At 36.2% G+C, this 17,638-nt stretch overlaps 1 protein-coding gene across 1 annotated transcript in view; it reads left to right on the top strand.

Moving 5' to 3' along the window:
- The first annotated feature begins 261 nt into the window (after window positions 1-261).
- MEGF11 (multiple EGF like domains 11) overlaps window positions 262-17,638 on the top strand; it is a 4,956,374-nt gene continuing 4,938,997 nt past the window's right edge. The window contains exon 1 of the mRNA XM_044077861.1: window positions 262-509. The gene's annotated coding sequence lies outside the window, so the exon portion shown is untranslated. The remainder of the gene's footprint in view (window positions 510-17,638) is intronic.

Genomic DNA, 17,638 nt, shown 5'->3' with positions numbered 1-17,638 from the left:
GACAGCTTCAAGACTACAACTGATGATTAACAGCAGGTAGTACCAAATGATGAAAGTACAGGTACCCCAACTGAGTAGAAGAATGTGACACTAAAGGATGAAAAGTCTGCTACCCAATATACGCGCTGCATCCAAGGGTGCGCAGTACTGGAGCACGAGCGGCAATGCTTGTGCCTGTGACGTCAGTTTCGTGTAAGGTGGGTCGCGGCGGCATTATATTTTAATTGGCCGGAAAGCAGCAAGTCAGGGGAGCCAGAACTGTCAGTGTCCGCGTGCTCCGAGTTCAGGAATTATCACCAGCAGGAGCAAAGGCAAATAGAAGAAACATTTCTGTTTCAGCTGGCACTTAGCAGGCAGGAACAACCTAGGGCATAATCTGATTTTAGACCTCCTTCTGCTACGCTGTTGCTTTCTCAGCTTGGACTGCACTTGCTGTCGATGGGGGATAAAAGTGTGCATTGATGTGTCAAGGTGAATGAAGACAGGGGTACAGCACCACTTCATAAAAGGTGAGTTGGAAGTCCTGGGACAGAGCAATTGCAGTACTTTTATTTTACACATATTGGCTGACCTGTCATGAATATGTTAGCAAATTAGTGCATCTGTATATGTGGTTTGCAATGGAAGAGGTTCCCGGGATACCTCAGCTATTAAAGGCAACTGTTCACAGAGTTTATGCTGTCTTCTTTCGGCCTTTTCCCGGTTAGGGGGTCGCCACAGCGGATCACCTGTCCGCTCATGATTGGCAGTGGAGTTTTACGGTGTTGAGTTGCCAGCCCGGCGCCCAACCTTCCACAGTAGGCACGCACTCACACCTAAGGCCAATTTAGAGTGTCCAATCCACCTACAGCATGTCTTTGGGATGAAACCGGAGCACCCGGAGGAAACCCACGCGACCACAGGGAGGACATGCAGACTCCGCACAGAAGGCACCCCAGCCGAGGATCGAACCATTGAATCTCTTGCTGTGAGGCGGCAACGCTAACCACCGCACCTTGTTGTGAATAACAGTGACTTGATCGTTCATGTTTGTGGCTGCCCTGGCAAATCTAACTTCTCAGCTTTGACTTTGCCTTAAAAAAATCACCGTGCTCTTGTGGAAGTTTTCATTTTCAAGGGGTGGTTAACACATGGTAGTGTTTAGTGCTAGATTACTTAGGTTTTGGGGTTCCACGCCACTTCTCCTCTAGAGTTGGGAAATTGCCCGGTACTGGGTCAGGTAAAAAAATCCCAATTTAAGTATAGTTGTCAGTCTGGTTTCCCAATGAAAACGGCAATCGTCTCATTAGGATCTGCATCAAAAATGAACTGTCACTTTATACAAAAAACTGTATACTGGAAAAAAAACACATTAGTTGCTGGTATGCACGTGCATCATCGGACTAAAATTAAAATCTTCAGCCTGATTACTAAATACACAACTGACTATTAAGTCACATCCCATACTCTTGAAGCAACAGGTTGTTTTGAGTGATGGCAAATGATGTGTGACGGGAAATTCAAATATATATATATGTAGAGAGAGAGAGATGGTAATCATGGTTAAAAGTTATATTTACGCCTGTCTCCACTATTCCCGATTTGTTGGGACGCGAGCTGCTCTCACTGTTTGCTTTAATTGACTTCATAGCAATGGGATAAATGCACTTTATTCTTTGCACGTGGTTGATGTTTATTAAGAAGACAGATTACTACTAGTGCTGTAGTTTTGTGGTACCTTGGTGACTTTTCCGCCTACGCACACACACTTTCATTATGGCTTTTAAAAGGTTTCAGGCCAGAAATTTGGATCATTGAGCACTTTATCAGCTGTGGAGTCAACACCTGAAAAGGAACAACATATCATTAAAACTTTCCATTTAACCGATTGGTTGTTTTATTTTGTTCACTGCAGTGCAAGGTATTGTACATTCAATATGTGTGTGTGTGTTACACACAGTGTGTACACAACTTTAAATTGCGCAAGAGGGTGCAATCTGTTGTGGTAGCGTTTTATTAGATGCTGCATGTGTGTTTTCCAGGCGTTTGCAGCAACTTTTTGGCGTTTGTTGAGGGCTGAAAGAAAGAACAACGTTAAAATACCTTTATGCTGTGATTATCCATCCACTACCCATTTTCCTATTTTTGCACATGTGGTCAGGGTGTCACCTCAACAGTGGCAATCATCCAGAGCAAAGGTTCAAGCCGCCGGGGGGCTAGAGGGTATTTTATTTTTAAAGGGGAGGTCAAAATGGTGCTTGTTTACTGAACAAGGCAGTCTTAGAGAAGATAAGCATTGCCACTTCCTAATAATATACGTTTTAACATCGTTCGACAGTTTCTTGTTTAGAAGACGAAGGGATTACCTTAGTGTCTGCATTGTTGTAACATATTGAGAAGAAGATATACTGGATTTTTTTAAGCTGCAACCACTTTCTAGGTAGGCAGTGTTCTGCTGATCCAGGGATAGCGTAGTTGGAAATCCGGCACATTTAGCCATTTTGGCTTTAACCATAACGTTACTGCATTTCCGCTGAAAGTGTGATTTTTAATTGTACCAAAACGACCCATTTTGCGTTAGTAAGTTCACACGCCCTTTACCGTAATTTTTTTTTATTTTATCTAGCAGTAAGACTAAACGCTGCGGTCACATTCTTGCTTCGAAAATGAATCCTTTATGCATTTGTGCTGTAATTTTCTATAGCTTTGAAGAAAATTAAACGTGTGTCCAGCTATGTTGTTCATCTTTTTCCTGCAGCAGGGCAGTCAAGACAGGAGTTAACTTCATACCACTGAACTGGATGTTTACTGAGATGGGATGGAGATAGCTACTTGGCTACTTTTGCTGCTCTTTCTAGTTTGTATCTCTGTTATGCACAGCACACTGCGAATTTTACTGTGCTTACTGCAGCTTAATGAAATGTTGCTTGTAGCATAGATTTCGCTGTGAGTATTGCAGAAGGACAATGCGGGTGACTGGAACGATGCTGTTGGTACTTCGTGCCCTGAGCGAGATTGAGAAGGCCGGCGGGTGCCTTGGCACGTGTCAGCTCGCGACCACCGTGTCACCTGATTGTTGACTATGTGTTTACTCATTGTTGTATTGGCAGATGGGTCGGCCAAGCTGGTCTTCCTGAACTTACTGAACCCCATTGATTACCTACGTACGTCAAAGGGAAGCGAAGAACGCATTCTGTTAAAAAAACTGAGGAATCAATAATTCTGTTGGATATTTTCGATTTGTGCTTTTCTCCTGTAGAAGCTGTTTTGAAAAATGTGTTAAAACGTCGTTGAGGGTGTAAGCTAGGCATACCGCATGTAAGCTATGAAATATAAATTCAGTTTTGAAGGGGGGCAAATTGTGGCCAACCCAAAAGCAATAAGGCACCAAGTGTTCAGGCTTCACACGCTTAAAAACACGGCATGGGTGAGTGTCAAGCAGATAAATGTGTTTCCGGTCATGAATTGTTTCACATCATTACCCGCCCAAGCAGCTGTGCAACGGGTTCGAATATGAGACTTTAATGAAACCTGACGTATTTGCATACAGGACGCCAAACAAAGTGCACTCATACTATGAAATGGTAACAGAAGCATGGGAAGTTTGTTTAGAAATCTGAAGTTTCTGGCGGCATCCATTGAATGATATGGTGAATTATAAAAATGGTATGCAGTTTACAAGCTGTGTATAAATGTGGGTGTTACTTTACTTTTACTCATACCATATTGTATACTGCACAGCACTAATTAAACCTGCACATTGCATCGTATGTTAGCCAACCAATTTCAATACAATGTGCATGTATGCACTAACTACAGCTCAGTCTGCACTGTATCCCTTAGTTAACGCATTTTGTTAGCTAGCTTGCAGTACACTGTAAAATGTGTGTTTATGCTTTAACCGCTGTTGTGCATTAGGTGACCTGCCGCGTTCTGGCTGAAATGGGTCCTGATAGTTGCAGACAGCAATCAAACAAATGTGCGTGTGTTATGTCTCTCTCTGTATGTATATATACATATGTGTCCGTCTGTGTGTTTAATAAAAGTAAAAGTTATATATATATATATATATATATATATATATATATATATATATATATATATATATATAACACATGCACACAAGCCCGCACTAACGTATTTGCATTCATCAAGCACATAGTTCTTGGCAAGTTTAGATAAAAGTTGAAGACGATCATTGTAGTCCCAAAGACTAATACCATGGACTTTTCTTCTGTTCTTCAGATGATAAAGAAAAAATTAGTATTTGTGATAATGGATAATGTAAAACCATATATTCACTAACTCCAGCTGAATTTTTTTGCCGTGCATTGTCTGCTGACTTTTATACAGTGTCTTAATGCAAGAGCATTGTCACAGCAATGGGTTACATTTTTCATCATATACGTATACATTTAACGGTAGTTTAGGATCCCCCCACTATGTTTCATTCGTCCAACTTTAGGACTAATGTAATTTTATTTTCAGGTATGTTGTTAAATTTGCTGTTTAATTACTTTTTACTTTAAATCCTGTTTCTTAACATGACATTTTAGGTGTATACAGGATGCAGGTTAGATGTATTTACATGTACATTTGTTTGTTTGTGTCTTTCGGCTTTCCCAGTTATTTAGATGTACGCATACCCTGTATATTTTGCAGGTATGTGCATGTTTAATGTAAGTATACATATGTGTATTTTTATGTATATACAAAATATAACATATAGACACACATACACGTATGTAGTTATATATACTAATAATTGTGTTATATGTGTACAAAAAACATACTGGTTGATTGTTTACTCTGAATTTCCCCGCAATGTAGAAATAGCTATATAGGCCATATTTATGGCATCTACTCTTGCCTTTGTTGCTAAAAACAGTTGTGAAGAACAGTTCTCTGGATTTATATATATAATATTCTGTTTTGTGTGTATATATAGATAATATATGAGCAGGGTTTATCATTGATTTGGTTTTAGTCAAGTTTTCTGCAATCAATTCATTGAGACAACAGGCCCAAAGATAAGGCTTGTTTTGGTGAATTGATGGGTTGTGACTCCCTTAAATGGGTCAAAGTGCTATGAGATGACTGATGTTTCAATGCACAAGTGACACATAACAGATATATAGGGGTATGGGTATATATCCGCATTTACAGGTCAGCTTGTTTTACTGTACATTGGCATTGGTAAGGTATGTAACAGATACAGAATGAACATAAAATAAGCATACAAAAAAGCACTGTAGTTGGAATCAAGCACTTGAATATGACTGCTGGTTAACTCTAAAACAACTTAAAATGTTCTTTTTAATAGTTTTACTATTCATTTGAGTATACTATACTGTATATTTGGTATTCTGAACTAACAGGGAATGGATTATAGGTTTCACTGGTGGTGCTTTTTATTATTATTTTATTCATATTTGACAACAGTGCACTTTGGCTCTAACTGCTTTCAGTTTTTCAGTTATAGTATTAAGGAACATAAGAGCACACTGAATAAGTGTTTCTTAATAGCTGTTGTTTAATCCTGTTGTTTACAAAAGTCCTACTGGGTAAGTCACAGGCAGTATTGTGTGTGTGTATATATATATATATATATATATATATATATATATATATATATATATATATATATATATCTATATATATATATATCTATGCAGAATAAGAGGTAACAACAGATTAATGGCCATATTCTGCTTTATGAAAGCTGAATGCATCTTCACATTTAGTCTTTTTTGCCCCTGCAGATGGCAGACTTTCACTTTTGTAGAGATGTCATGGGAAAAAAAAATCACACCTGCATAAGCAGACATTTCTCTGTTCTGTTTTGTTTAACAAGGTAAGTGTAGTACATCCCATTCATTGTAAGTAAATTGATTGGAGTAGGAATAAGTTGTAGGCAATAAGACATTTGTAGTTTGTCCAAGTTACTAACTTTTATCAAGATGAGAAAAGAGATTCTATACTCTGCCAGAGAAATTAACACATACACCTCATTAAACCAACCTATTAGGTTCTGAAAACAGATATTGTGCAATTTTTAATAAGCATATAGTTACACTTGTATTTGTCTGTAGAATATAACCACCATAAGAAAGAAATTGTAATGAATAATGGCAGTTTTGTCAGTTTTTGTCTTTAAAAGTATATTATAATTTATAATTTCATGTGCCTAAAACATATCACAGGAACACTTTTACTCTAATTATGAGTTCTGTCCAGTTCATGGGGGGATCATACATATACAGTACAATATGCTTTCATTACCTCATTTAGCACGTGTGTGCTAATATTAGACTACTTATAATATCTTATCAGCCAGTACAGATTTCAAGTGTCTTTTCCTGGACCCATTGTCCTTGTAATAGCCCCATAAAGTCAATCTGTTGAAAACCCTTAACTTCTTTGTGCTGTTGGCTGAAGAGGGTAAATTAAATGTTTTCCTATTTTTTTTAAATAAACTTTTATGTTTATTACGATTCTTATACAATGCACTATAAAATATTGCATGCACAGTTAAGAAACTGCTTAGTGTTAAAACATAACTAAAGTTTCATTGTTTGCATATCTGTTTTAACAACAGATGTAACAATAACTTTTTGACATTCTGATTTTGGATGTTAAGAAATGACTGTTTCAAAACAGGAGAAACGGGATCAGGTACGAACAAGAGTAAAGCGTTAATCCTAGCTTCTTGTTTTATTACTATACTGGATAACCAAAAAGTATGCAATGTCGTTTATGTTGTGTCTTAATTGTTAAAGCAGTACTGTTATCTTTTAAAGTTTAATGCAAAAGTTTTAGAATGCATCATTTTGTTATGTACTGAGAACTAGTAGCTTAAAGCCATTCAAGGTTTTGTCAGACATCAGAGTTCCATTTAACTAATGCTGCAGTGTTTACCTGTGACTGCTGATATTTCCTCTAGTAACAACACTCCCATAAATGCGATTTCTTAATAATGATTATGTGATATGCAAGTGCAGAACTTGTGGAACCAGATGGCAGACCCGCATTCTCTTTGTGTCACAGTTTGTCTCCTGCCGTGGGTGGAGGGAGGATGAATTCTGGACTTGCTTTTTTATTTTTTTATTTGGCACATTGTTATATGAATGCTGCTTTGCGCCTTATCTGATAGTGTTTGCACTATGGTGGAATTATTAAAATAAAATGGTCAACTTTTTTTGTAGAATGGCAATCTGATTAGTGCCATATATGTTTTTTTTTAACTGCGTTCAAAATTAGCTGCTTGCTTTTCCCGAACACTAGCACATGAATTAGGAGCGGGGAAAGTCTGGTTTTTAAAATTGTTAGTTTCCTTTGGTAGATGTCATTTCACATTTACAAATAATAAAGTAAAAAAGAAAAAAAATGTAATTTATACATTTACCAATTTAAGTTGGTGTGAGGGACAATGGTCTCTCTTTCTTTGTCTTTATTTTTAAGCAAAATTCAAGTTTATGATCTGGTTGCATGAAGGAAGATTTGTAAGTGTGAATGCATGTGACTAGGTAATTTTAGACATATACCAAGTCTTAGTCTATTATTTTGAATTTTCACTCATTTTGTATCTTAAAGTAAAATACTTAAATCTGCATAGTATTTTGGAAGAATGCTAAACTATTATTAGTCACAATGTCCAACACTAAAACAAGGATTTTAAGTTTTATGTAACAGTATAGCATTAGATGGTTGATTATGGGTACTTTGGCTGGCCTGCTCTTTTCCTTGCTAACAGTGATGCTGGAGACACCATTGTAGTTGGACCTTCCTGTTTTCTTATGCCTTTACTTTGCTTATGGTCTATACTTGGTACAAACCAACTTGCAGTTTTCATATGACTGCTTGCACTATGATGATTATTTTCAAATATTTACTACTTTACTTCTCACATTTTCACTGTATTTGATCCATTTGTAGCTTATAATTTGACAGACTGCTGGGAAACCTGTTTTTATTCTACTCTGAATGTGTGGGTACTTCTAGTCTTTTGCTATGGAAGTTTTCATGTAGACCTTATTATTTCTTCTCGCTGATCTATGGGTTGCATGCATTTTCTGGGCTCCTTTAACATATGGATTTTTTAGGATTGGGCCAATTGCTGCAGGTACCTCATTTTAAAGTTGGCAGTGCAAGTGCCTATGTATATCATAGTCTGAATTGCAGCTTCTTGGTCTAAACAGTACTTTCTGTTACATTAATGTGGGAGTGGGTAGATGCTTTGAGCTATCCTGCGCGCTGTTTATGCTTTGTGACTCAGTGTTATCTTGTAAGGTTTACCATTCAAGTTGTCATGACTCTGTAATTTCTTTGTGGAAAAAAATACCTAACTGGAGACTTTGCAGCATTTGTAATATCTAGCATTCTATGATTATAGTTACATAGGTATGTACTAGGCTAATGACCACCAGGGCCTTTATAAATCTAGCTGTGCAAGCCAAAACAATTGTGCCCCTATGAATCATGGGCATTTATTAGGAAGGGGGTACGTTGGTTAGGCAGTTTCTAGAGTTTATGTGGTGGGGAGTATGTTATTTTTCTATCAAAGAAATGTTAGTTAAGAACTTTCTAGAGGTTATGGGGGTGATATTTGGGACATTACAGTCTCCCTCTGTCTGTCAGAGACATGGGGGTGACACCTGGGGTGAATTTCCAATTTCCCATCCAGTGGTCAAGGTTATGCTTAAATAGACTCTACTTCATATAGATGTGGAGCCTGTTCCAGAGTATGGGGATATTCAGACTTGTATCTGTCTTTTTGATATGTCTTATTTATGTCACAAGAAAAAATTAAATGCTTGAATTAGTGGTTCTGATGCTGTTTACTTTGTTGATGTGCAAAAGGTCCATCAGAGCTGAATCCAAGGATGCCTTGTATGCCTGTAGGAGGCCAGATATAGAGACAGGACTTTGTTAATGTGTTTATACCGTGGATTCTCTTTGTAAGGAACTTTGCAGGCTTTCCAACTGTGGCATATGCCTGGTCAGGTACCTGCCAAAGGAAGCATTATAGTCAGTGATGGGTCCGATAAGGCCTGAATAAAGTATGACTTCAGTAACTCAGGCAGACAATAAATAAATAAGCACAGTTATATTCAAGTGAAAGGTAAGAAAAGTAAGATGGAACGTGACAGCATTCTTTGCAAGGTGTCTAGTGCTCAACATGGCGTGTAGTCAGCAGCTGTCTATTACACTGCAGTAAACCATTGTCCGCTATGGAGCAATTGTTTTGCTGCACCTTAATCTTCACAGATGTGCAAATTATTTCAAATGTTTTCTATTCGGGACTAATTCCTAACGGTATAGCATGCCACCTCACTGTATAGTAGGGTTGTCACGGAGGTGATTCACACATCCATAGTTTTCTCCTTTATAGTCTATTGGTAGACAACAGTTTATTAGTGTTACATCCTTGTTACAGTGTATGTTAAGCAATGTACATCTTATGAAGTATCCTGTCTTGTCTTATCTTTGCCAAGTTTCACTTGAATACAACTGGCTTATTTATTGTCTGACAGAGTAACTAATTGTGCTGCATTCTGGTTACTTTGTAATAAAATCTTATGCAGACAACAGAACACATACCAACCCACTACAAACTGTTTCTTCCTTCTAATACATCATCAGAAGGCAGAGCCGGGTGACATGGAATTAGGAAGTAATTGGGTAGTTTTGCAACATACAGTAAACCCAAAAATTAATAAATACAGTTCATTGAAGTAACTAACATAAAATCTAAATGTTTTAGAATAAGAAAACCCACTTTACAAGTTGAGAGGATAATTATAACAAAAAAACTTGATTTTTAAAAAAAAAAAGCATGGAAGACGTACATTACATGAATTCTTATATGGCCTCTTTGGAATATTGCTGCAAAAGACTTAACAAACTGAACTAAAGCAACCTTTCTTAAGCAGTCACTTTGCTTTAATTGAAAATCCTGAAAGATGTGTGAGCTAAAAAACAAAGGATTACTTTCATTTAGTATGCGCAGCTTGCATCCACACTCACCATTGCACAATACACTTTACTTTTTTTTTTTTCCTGCATAACTGAGTAATTACACTTGTTCTTCAGGTACTCACTATGACTATACTTCCACTAAGGTATATGGTTTCTCCAGAGATATTCACAAAGCCACTATCACAGAGGTAAGTCAGTAACATAGCAAGCCATGATGGATTATACTCCATAGTTATCAGACCCTGTGACCTCTTTACCTCCACGATTTCTTCTTTATGTTTACATTCCTGCAATGACTATCATCTTCTCTGATCTCTGGAAGGCTTTTATTATTATTCATCTGTCTAAACAGGAGCAGTGAAATATACTAGAGTTACAATTGAAAGCTTCTTTTTTTAATCCGATCTCTCTAAGGCACTTGAGAAGGATTTATCCTTCCATAGTAAGCAGAGTTGAGAAGGCTACAGATAAATGTCTAAAGACCGGATGAGGGTTTGTGAAGGTACCAAATCATTACCTCTTTGCTGTTCTTCACAAACAAAGGTTGTACAGTATTAGATAACTGGGAATTCACAGGGGTTGTTTTTACTAACCTGACTAAAGTCTTTGTATTACATCACAGATAGAAGGTACAAGGGTTGATTCTGACCTCTGATTATTGGATAGGCTTGTAATAGTCTGTAGAGTAATCTCCTCAACCTTTGAACCTTTTAAGTGAAGTGCACATGTATGACTTAAATCCAACTGCCTTACAGAGGTTTAAAAACTCCATCCATCCACCCCTTTTTTCTGTTTTTGCACATGGGCTTGGGTAGTCACTTCAGCAGTGACAATCATCTAGAGCAAAGATTTATATGGCCATGTGGCTAGCCCAGTCATAGTAGTTCTTCCACACCACACACTCACATCTACAGCCAATTTAGAGTGTCAATCCACCTACTGCATGTCCTTGGAATGTGGGAGAAAACTGGAGCACCTGGAGGAAACCCATGCAAACACAGGGAGGACATGCAGACTCTGCACAGAAGGCACCCCAGCCAAGAATCAAACCGAGGAACGTCTTGCTGTGAGGCAACAACATTATCTGCTGCACTGGTGGTTTAAAAACTACCTGTATGAAAAGACCTTCAGTGTGTTTACAGTTGGAATCAATTTCATTATTTAGCCACTGTCCAGGCTATCTCAAGGCTCAGTCCAGAGACAATCAGATTAAGTACTTGACGTTATGGCTGTATTCTTCATTGACATTTACTCAGTATGTCCAATAAGTTATCATAAAACACGTTCTTTCTTTAGCATCTTCTGTAAATCTACAGATGACAAGAGAGTTCTTCAAAAAGATTCACACTGGGTTGATGTTTGATTAGTTGGAGTGCCAGGATTAACAGATGTGTGATTTTTTTTGTAAAGCTAAAGGGTGCAGTATTTTTTGCAAATTTATTTATTTCTTCTACAAGGCACAATGTGGTAGTTCATATATTTAAGTAGGAGGGGGCTATGAGGGTGCAGAAGCAGTTTAACAGTGAAACAGTTTTAATTGTTGTTTTACTGTTAGCTTGTTCTATAGTGGTCAATCAGTATTGTATCTAACTTTAGTCAGGGAGTTGCTGTGCCATATAACAAATCTCCCTAAATGCCATTTAATTCTGTAGCCAATACACAAAAAGTTTGAATCTGGCCTTAAAAAGACTATGGAATTATAGTCAGTTTTCCTAAAGGGAAGCCTCACTGTATTACATTTGCAAGGCTAGCTGCCTCCTGTTGGCTAAAGACTAATATTTCTGACTTGCATGCTCAGCTTCAAGTTTTTGAACCTTGGAAATTGCCCATCATTGACCTGAAGATAACAGTTCAATTCCATTACTAGATCTCTTTGTTCATGTAGCACTGTAATTTATATAGTACACTTGCCGTAAGCATTCTATCCCTTTTGGCAATGACCTGGAAATAGTTTGTTGCTATCAGGTGTTTCCCTAGCAGTAAAACATCCACCATGAAATGAAAATCATATTTATTTTCTAATACACAATATAGATATAGTATTACTGTACAATAGCTAGTATCTATAACTTAGTAATTGTCTTCCTAGCTGGGCCTTAGTGATGTTTGTTTTATTCACTGTTGGTAGGTGACACTGTTGTTAGGATTACTGTGAAATTCAGATGGTAATTTGTAATTGTATGCTATGTTTTTTCTTACTCTATATTCATTTAGTTGCTAGCTTTTTTGTAACTAGATTATGGCTAAGAATGCAGGCTTGTGGTCCAGTCAAATTAACTCCTAAAAATTAAATAAGAAAGGACCTAGATGTACATGTTCCCTTATACATTACAGCCATTAAGTGGTTCTCTGGCAGAAATATGAAGGCCAAATTTTCTGCTGTGTACCCTGGCATAGAAAAAATGCTGTGAAGTGATACTTTTTTGCACAGAGGACTGCAGACCCCATGGAATAGAGTACTGGAGTTGGTGGAGAGGGAATCCACCACATAATCCCAGAAGGCATGTGACACAGAAAAATGATGTCCTGTTTCATTCTGTTAATGTAAAGTAAGGGTTGCTATTTGTTTAACCTCTTCATTTCTTCTGCCCGTACCTTGTGCCCCTGATAGGCTACAGTAGGGAAGCAACCCCCATAGATTTTTTGCCTGTGGCAGTAATATAAAAAACTTTCTGCCATTTCTTTTGATGAAGGCGCACTTTTCTGCTTCATTTTCTTCCACCTTGTCCTTTCCTGCTATCATGGTCTTGATTCATTGCAAGGGTTACTGATGCGGTGAGAGAAAAAAGTGATCACAACACTAGTACTACTTACCACCAACTGTGCTTGTGTTTCTACATTTCTACATGATCATAAAACAGTGCATGTTACTTGCATTGTTATTTAAAATAAAAATAAATATTGAAACTGATGTATATTTTGTGCTTATTATAAGCAGTGTACATGATATATTACATGGGATATGTTTTCTTAAAGATACATCAGAAAATAATTTGCTCTTTTATCAATGAGGGAGCACAGCTTTTTTTCTAGACCCACATTTTTAAACTGTACCTTAAGTAGTGGTAAGTTCTGTGTCATGTGGTTTATAAAAAATGTTATAACTCTTCTCATGTTTATCAGAGAAACACTGATGATAAATCACTTTTTTAAATCATTAAACAGTGTTTGTGCTGCTGACAACAGGTTTTAGAACTGCACAGTGTACTTCCTTATATTGGAGTACATATACTTTGGATTCCTAAGTGCCCACATGATGATAGTTTCCATATTTTGTTTAACTGGTACTTAATTATCTCCTCACAGAATATAAGCCATAAAGCAATCCCTTTTTTTTCCACAGAATTGTATGCATAATACAAAATGTCTGTTAATATGGATCAAGTTTTGAGTCAGTTCATCTTAAGCAAATAAGTCTAAAATGGTTATGTCTTGTTAATGTCTCTTAAGAATAATGTTTCTTTTATCACTCAAACATGTTACTTCTACAACACAGTAATATATAAATAAAGATGTGCAGTACAGTGTTCCATGAAATCTACAACAGTGTAAGAAAACATATTGCAATGTGCATTCTAGTCTGTCTTCCTCTGATCTGCGTTATTTCTTATCACTGCCAGACTGAGTTCTGTTTGGTCAATGCCTCATATTGCTAGCTTCAGATTGCATCCTCTGTCGTAAGACACATGGCCTTTGTAGCTCTGAATGTGGTGATCCTTTTCTGCTTTGCATTGTCTGCGATTAATCTGTGAGAAAAAGGAGATGTGTATGTAATAAAGCATAATGGGAAGCTCCTGAAGGTCTTCAGAATGATATTTAGTTCACTAGAAGTGATGCAGTCCACAGCAGTGTCTGTGGTTGGTTTCTGCTGATATGTCAATGCAGTTGAGACTCTGTCATCCTAATGGAATTTATAGATAGGGTTAGAATGAAGCTTTACGATGCCAAACTTTCATGTTTTAAAAACTAAAGATCAGTACAGCGCATCCTTTTATCCCTTTGTCAGTGAGTTCAGTAGCTTGTTTTAAAAGTTAGTGTGAATTCTCCAAGGTGATTTCAAAATGTTATTGCTGCTTACTTTTTTAAAAAAGACAGACTATTATAAACAGGCTTTATTTGGGTTCTTTATCTTTCTGGTTCTGAAGATGGCTTTAACCTTGCTGATATGCATATCATTAGATAATTCACAGGGGATGGGATGCTACACTGTGTGACAAAGTAGTTATCATGGTTTTATGTTTGCAATGGGTTGGTATGCCAAGCTTTGTTTACTGCATGTCTCTGATTAAGTTTTTACATAATAAATGTAGTGCTATGTATATCGCACAGGAAGTGTACTTGGATTCGTTTACTAAAATCCTGCCAGTTTCATTTGAGAGCATTTCTTTGGCTTCAAATGCCAGCCCTGAAGAATTATAGACTTAATAGTTTTTTCTGGCAAGTAGTCTTATAATTTGCACAGGTTGTTTTGTTCATGTTGGCCATCTGGAAATTTCTACCACACATGTCATGGATTACCTTCAATAGGTGAGAAACAAATATGTAACTCGTGTGTCAGTTTAAGTACCTTGAGGTTATATTCACAAGTGAAGGTAGGCAGGACCAGGAAACTGGCCAGCAGATGTGTGAAGCATTGCACTGGACTAGGATGATAAAGTGAGAATGCAATCAAAGGCTGCAAAGTAAACCAGAAGTTTCATCCTATGCCTCCCTTTTCACCTATGGTTATGGGCACTGTGCATTAACTGAGAGGGTGAGATCATGGATGTAAGCAGAGAAATAAGACACAGGTGAGGCTTACAGAGTTTTTTTTGTTGTTCTAGATATTTTTTCAATGTAATATTAAAAAGAATAACTCCTTAATCCAGAAAAAAATATGTGACTGTGTGTATGTAAGTGTGCACATTTTGTATCTTTATATAGCCCAGAAAGAACAGGCAGACTTTTATATTTCCATAACAGTCTAAGTATAAATTTTGAATAGCTGTACATCCTACTGCAGACCTTTGTTATGTTGTTTACATGGCAGACACTGAATAGATGTCCTTTTTTTTGTGCTGCGCATTATTTGTTTTTAGAATTCATTATCTACCAATGGTGATATGAGGAAGGAAAGTTTTGCATCAACATTGAAGCAGCTTTTATATATACAATGTGAAAGAATACATCATGTTAAATGCATCAGTAGTAGTAATATATAAAATGAATTAGCTAACAGGGTATATAATATGCTAAATCAAGCCTTACAGTAATGTAGTGGTGAAGAACAAATTTATTTATTGCAGTTTGATAACTGGGTAAGTTGGATAGTTGGCAAATGCTTTTCAGCAACAAGCCAGGCCATGTGGCAGGTAGACAATTATATATAAACATGGAATACCAATAGGAAAAAAATAGTTGCATTACACTTTGATAGTATGTACAAACTGATAACAAAATAAGAAAACACGTAGGTGGTGGCACTTAGATGGGGATGCTTTAATCATTGTCATGAAAGTAGGTGTGCAGGCTGCATCATTTGCAAGGTGTTCCTTTAGATTTATGTTGAAGAGCTCCAAGGTTTTTTGTTGCTTGACTTCGGGAGGGAGACTATTTCATACGGAAAGGCTAATTTTAGAGAATGCTGTTTAACTAATAGTGGTTTTAAAACATGGCCTTGAAAAAGGAAGATGGCTTCTTCCTTGTTCTCTCTAAGATGTAAGTTTGCTGTCTTTTTTGTTTATATTTTATGGGTGCATACAAGCCCTGTAATAGGATTTTAAAATCTGGGGAACTAAGAAGAGTTGTTCTGCTTTTTAAGGGTAGCCAGTTAACGCTAGTCATAATGAAGGCTGCGAGGATTCAGGATAAAACAAATCTACATATTTAACAGCAGTCTATGGTTTGTGTACTGGAACAGGAATGTAAGGTCAACAGTGAGAAGTCGTATTTAGCCTTGGGGATAAACATGGTTCTGACCAGGGTGTGATGTACAGCTAGTAAGAGAACATGGACTATCTTATTGCACAGACTGAGTTGAGTAAAGATTATCTTAATGACCCTATCTGTATGCTTGGTAAAGGTAAGTGAGAGGTCCAAGTTAGTCCAAGATATTCTTATTTGCCTCTGTTGGGTAGAGCATTATCAATATTACTTTTTATTATGACAGGACAGTTTTTGAAGAAGAAACAGCTTTGACACTGCTGACACTGCGACCTGCACCTTACCTTGTCAATGCTGTGATTAAGTAAGGACCTTTCTGAAGGAGTGTTTTTAAATGAAGGCCATGGAGGTTAGTAAGAAGTTGTATTTATGGGAACTAGGGTGATGAATGTATGAAGAATTTTGGTGATTATATTTGATCTACGATAGTTAAGTGAATTGTTGCAAGGTCTGGATAGAGCTATCAAGTAATATTGTTTAAAAACATTGATTTAATACACACATTTTATATATTACAATATATACAAAGAAAGGAAGAAATTCAGTGTTACACATAATGTCACATAATATCAAAAGCACATTAAACCATAATCTAATGCAGTTAACCAGTCAATTATATTGGTATTTCGCTAACAACATTTTAAGATTATCTTACTAACTACATGTCTTGATATTATTTGCAGACCTTATTCTGATCATTTCTTTTTTAGTTTTACATAGAATTGCTGTTAAGTTTAAAAATTCTTTAAACATAAAAAGTGAATTTGTTTTCCATTTTTGTCATAATTTTCCTAGCTACTGCAAGAATACTCCAAACATTTCTGATGTTTGTTTTTTTACAAGCAATGGTACTGGAACATTCATTAGTATTGTTGATCTAGTCAAATACAATTATCTCACCACAGTCCTTGAAGGAAATTGCTTATCTCTTCCCAATAAACATTTAATTTCTCACAATCTATAAGCATATAGGTCCAATCAGCTTTTACTTCTTTACTACATCTCCAGCAGATTGAACAAGTCACTTTAGTAAATTTGGAGATTTTATATGGGGTGACAAATACTCTGTGTATACATTTCTACATAAAGATTTCCCAATATAAACTTGAGGTTAGACTAATTAACTTAAACAATACAATTTTATTCTTATCAGATGAGTCATTTAATCTACTAGTATCTAAACATTTCCAAAAATTTTCATCAAAATTATTATTATTTATAATTAACTTACATAACTTAGACAAACTTCCTTTGTAGGTTAATTTAGACAAACTTATTTTGTAGGTTGAGAGAAAACACTATACCGGGTACCACACAATAACGTCTTTATTTAAACAAAGTAAAAAGGAGAGGTGAGCGCTTTCGCAACCTTCGTTGCTTCATCAGACAAAGAATTAACTGTTCAACTGCTTGTTTTATATCACTCTCAGTCAAAAAAAATTTTCCAATTAGTGACATCATACAACTTTTGAAAATTTAAAGGCATATATGACAAGAATATTGTAAAATACGCATATGAATATAAAATATATATACAAAAATGTAAAGTATGTTCATATTTATGCATATCTAATTTAAAACAGTTAAATAATCTCATTAAAAATGCATATATATAAAAAATGCATATAAATAAAAATGCATAGTATATTCATATTTATGCATATCTAATTTAAAACAATTAAATAATCTCATAAAAATGCATATATATATATATATATATATATATATATATATATATATATATATAAAAAAAGAGTGC

Source organism: Protopterus annectens, chromosome 7.part0 (assembly GCF_019279795.1).
Source record: "Protopterus annectens isolate FY-2018-M chromosome 7.part0, PAN1.0, whole genome shotgun sequence".
Lineage (NCBI taxonomy): Eukaryota > Metazoa > Chordata > Ceratodontiformes > Protopteridae > Protopterus > Protopterus annectens.
Note: the sequence above shows the minus strand (reverse complement) of the source record. Positions and strands in the feature narration are given on the sequence as shown.